Genomic DNA, 4,034 nt, shown 5'->3' with positions numbered 1-4,034 from the left:
TTTATGTTTTGCTGTCTTTTTTAATAGATGCTAGAAACGAGATTAAAAAAGCTAATCCCAATGCAACGAGTAATTAATTCCACCAGGGGGCAGTGTTGATTATTTAAAATCTTTAAAGTCTTTGATCTTATTTGATCTAATACAAGGTGTTCAAACTATTTTTTTGCCAGCTGAACCCCCTTGACATAAATTATTTACTAAAAAGTACCCTCTGAGATTTTAAGTTAATAATCCAATAACTAAATAGCACGTTAAAAACTGATTTTTCATCCATTTAATTTTTTTATCAATAGCAAGTTGCCTTGTTATGGTTACGAATTTATTTGTGTGTTTTTTTCGACTGGTACAAAATCGTATATAGTGTAGTGTTGTCACAAATAAAATATGTATTTTATTTCGATTTTAATTTTACAACTATTAATTTACATTTTCATGTAACCAATTAATTGTTGTCGTCATCAACGAACCCCTGCAATTCCCTCAGGAACCACTAGGCGTTCGCGAACTCCAGTTGGGCAAATCCTGCATCAGTTCACACTGCCACATCTTTTTAAAGATTAAGTTTAGACGTAATTTATAGCTTTTTTTTAACATCACAAAGAAGGTAAGATTAAAGCATTGATGCTTTCCCTTTCTGCATTTTATTGTATATGTTAAGAATTAGGAAAGTTTGATAAGCGAAACATCTGAGGGTGAAAACTAATAAACGACTGCATCATTATGAGTAAAATATCGTACAATCTTAGTTTGACGTGATATTTTATATATATATATATATTTTTTAATAACTTGTTTCTGGATTGATTTCCCCACAATCCAATGTAGTTGAAGTAGTTTGTAGGGGTTCATTGAGGTTCAATTCTGTTCCCTGAGATTTGGCAAACAACACGTAAAAAAATGGGTTGAGATGTCCTGAGTCCTCACAAAGTAGGAACCTTTAGCCACCAGGGCACTTTACCCCAATTTGCAGCTTTTACTCTTGTTTAAGTTCGATATGTGCCTTGAATACACAAGTGTGATGTGAAAACGCAATGGAGAAAGGGTTTTTATCCTTAAACTGGCACAGTGATGAAGTGAATCAAAATGAAACCCATCAGCATTTCCTGTCCTCTATACGCGGTGGTCCATGAGTCCGGTTGTTCTTCGTGCCCAGGACCTCAATCCAGTCTCTGATTTGTATGTTAGTCTACTCGAGGGGCCAAAACTAGTTGCCATGGTAACTGTGTTGAATCTCTCACAGACTCCCTCCACCCCTTTCGCCCTCTCCCAGCCTCTTCTCTCAGAACTCGGAAACAAAACAAACATTGTCCCATAACAAGGCGAGGAGAGACAACGTCCTGTTCAGAAGTGAGGGGCATTCAGGTCATATTAGTACTTTCTCATTAAGTCTCATCCGAGAATGACACACACAGGACACTTATCGTTTACTTGTGTTTGTGATTCTCCTACCAAGAGTGGATTGTTTCCTATGCATCATATACAGCAATAGAAACAGTACATTAGTTAGAACTTAAATTTAAATTTACAATTAATTTTAACTTTCTTGACTAGCCTACTTAGGAGTTGCTATAAATGATAAAAATAAAGTTGAAATAACTTAAGCTAATTCAACTTTCTAAACTCCTCACTAATCAAGACAGTTGAAATGAATTGTAAATTCAAGTTGATTAAACTTAAAAAATTTAAGTGCAACAAAGATTTTTTTTACAGTGGATTAGAGTTCCAAGTTCATGGGATGCTTGCATACCGGTCTTGTCACTGGACCTGGTTTTAGTATTTGTCACTTTGATCCATAATTGTGTTTTTGTATTTTTGCGTTTATGCTTTTGTCAGATGCTTTTATCCAAAGCAAATTAAGAGTAGGGGTGAACGGGGCACAAACTAACGCAGCTACTTTACATATTTACACAGGGCCGAGCAGTCTTTTTCTCTTACTGTCAGAAGATAATCTCCTGTGAATTTGTGATAGTTTTAATGTGTTTTGGTTAAAATATTGAACAATGGGTGTTTTGGAGGCATGGAAGTAAATTTGTTCATCTTATGTTTTTTTTTTCCCGATTTCTAAGTTGGGTGTGTAAGTCACCAAATCCAACCTTATATTATTTTAATCAATGTGTTGTTACCTTAAACATAGCAACATTTTGAAACATGTCAACAACTTCTAGTAACTGATAGCTGGGATTGAAATCATTTTTTTACACAGCGGGCTTAGTTGTAACGCAGTGTTACAATTAAGCCTCAGGTATACAATGATAATGAAATAAAAACAATGTAAATACTATTAATCAAAATGATAAGTGTTAATATCAGGGAAAATAACTTTTAGTCTTAATTGTGTAGCCCTTTCAAAAAATCTATTTATATGAATTGATGCATAATACAAGATTGGTTAGATGAAGGATCACGGATGGATAGATATCCACACATTCATCTAAGGCAGATATATAAATAATATCCTGACATAATTGTATTGATTTATTTGTCTTTTAACCAAATTTTACAAACCTGTTTGTTACAATGAACCCCACCTATGGGGTAAGTTGTAACATTTGCACTCCTGTCACTTTCGGTGTAATTGTACAGTACGATAACGGTAAACTTTAATGTTCATTTGTAGCACAGATGTGTGTGTTGATTGTGTAAAAAATGATTTATCTAACTTAAATATTTTTTGAATGATAGAGCCAAAGCCAAAAAGCATTAAGTTGTGCCCCGCTCTCCCCTACATTCAAGCTATACATTTTTTCTCATAGTCTATGTGTTCCCTGGGAATCAAACCCATGACCTTACTGCTAGCACAATATAAGTAAATGTGTTCTCAGGAAAACGAGCCAACATGATTTTTGCTACCTAACAGCAGTCGTCATCTTTAAAGGGATAGTTTAACCAAAAAATGAAAATTGTCCCATGATTTACTCACTCTCAATCATCCGCAATGCATGTGATTATGTTTTGGAGATGAAAATGTCTTGGCGGTTTCAAGCTTTATAATGGTAGTGAATGGTGCTTCTGATTTGAAAACCAAAGACTCCATCCATTGACAAAAGTAATCCACACGACTCCGGAAACTGAAAAAAATGATTCATTTACTTTACTCAATTTTTTTAAGGTACGTGGTCGCAATACATTTATTTAAGCTACATTTAAACAAAAAAATTAGAAATACAAAACAAAACACTTTTTTTAAATGTAGCTTAAATAAATTGATTGCAGCCACTTACTTTAAAGAAATGTAGTAAATTGATTGAATAATTTTTTCAGTGTAACAGCATTCTGAGGGTAATCAGTTTGATTTTATAAGAAAAATATCAATATTCTTTCAACTCAAAAGCACCATTTTCTTCCATTATAAAGCTTGAAACAGCCAGGTCATTTTCTAATTTCTAATAAACCTCAGATTGTGGAGGATTGCTTGAGGGTGAGTAAATCATGCTGATTTTCATTTTTGACTGAACTATCACTTTAAATTGACACAGTAAGTGTAGTAAATTTAAATGCAATCACATTAGCATTAATTTAATCACAACATCACTTAAATACAAACTTCAAAACACACTAAAAAAACAAATTTTTTGGTGTAGTAAAATATGTTAGATTAACCCTCATAATTTAATAATTTAATCAACATAATAATATTAACATTTATTTAGAACTAGATTTTCCTAAGCAAAATGATAATAAATACACAATAGTAAGCCATATTATATATGTTCTTGTATTATTTAACTGTTTTATAGTCACTGCACAAATGCATAAATGCTATGTAATCAAAAACTTTAGCACGTTCAAGTAAAAAATCTGAGTTCATTTAACTTAAGCGTATTAAATCCATTAAACTAAAACATTTAAGTGAAATGAACGTCAATTTTTTCCACGTTGTAAGGAATACCCACAATCTTTTGTGCCTGAATATTTTGATTTTTTAAGCTTTTTCACAGAATAAGAACTTTAACTACTTAAATATTTGTTAATAAAATGTCATAAAGATTTAAGCGCTTATATTGATGTTGTTGTAAATTATAATTTTGTGAATT

This window comes from Misgurnus anguillicaudatus, chromosome 5, assembly GCF_027580225.2.
Source record: "Misgurnus anguillicaudatus chromosome 5, ASM2758022v2, whole genome shotgun sequence".
Classification (NCBI taxonomy): domain Eukaryota; kingdom Metazoa; phylum Chordata; class Actinopteri; order Cypriniformes; family Cobitidae; genus Misgurnus; species Misgurnus anguillicaudatus.
The sequence above is the reverse complement of the archived record's forward strand: the minus strand, read 5'-3'. Positions refer to the sequence as shown.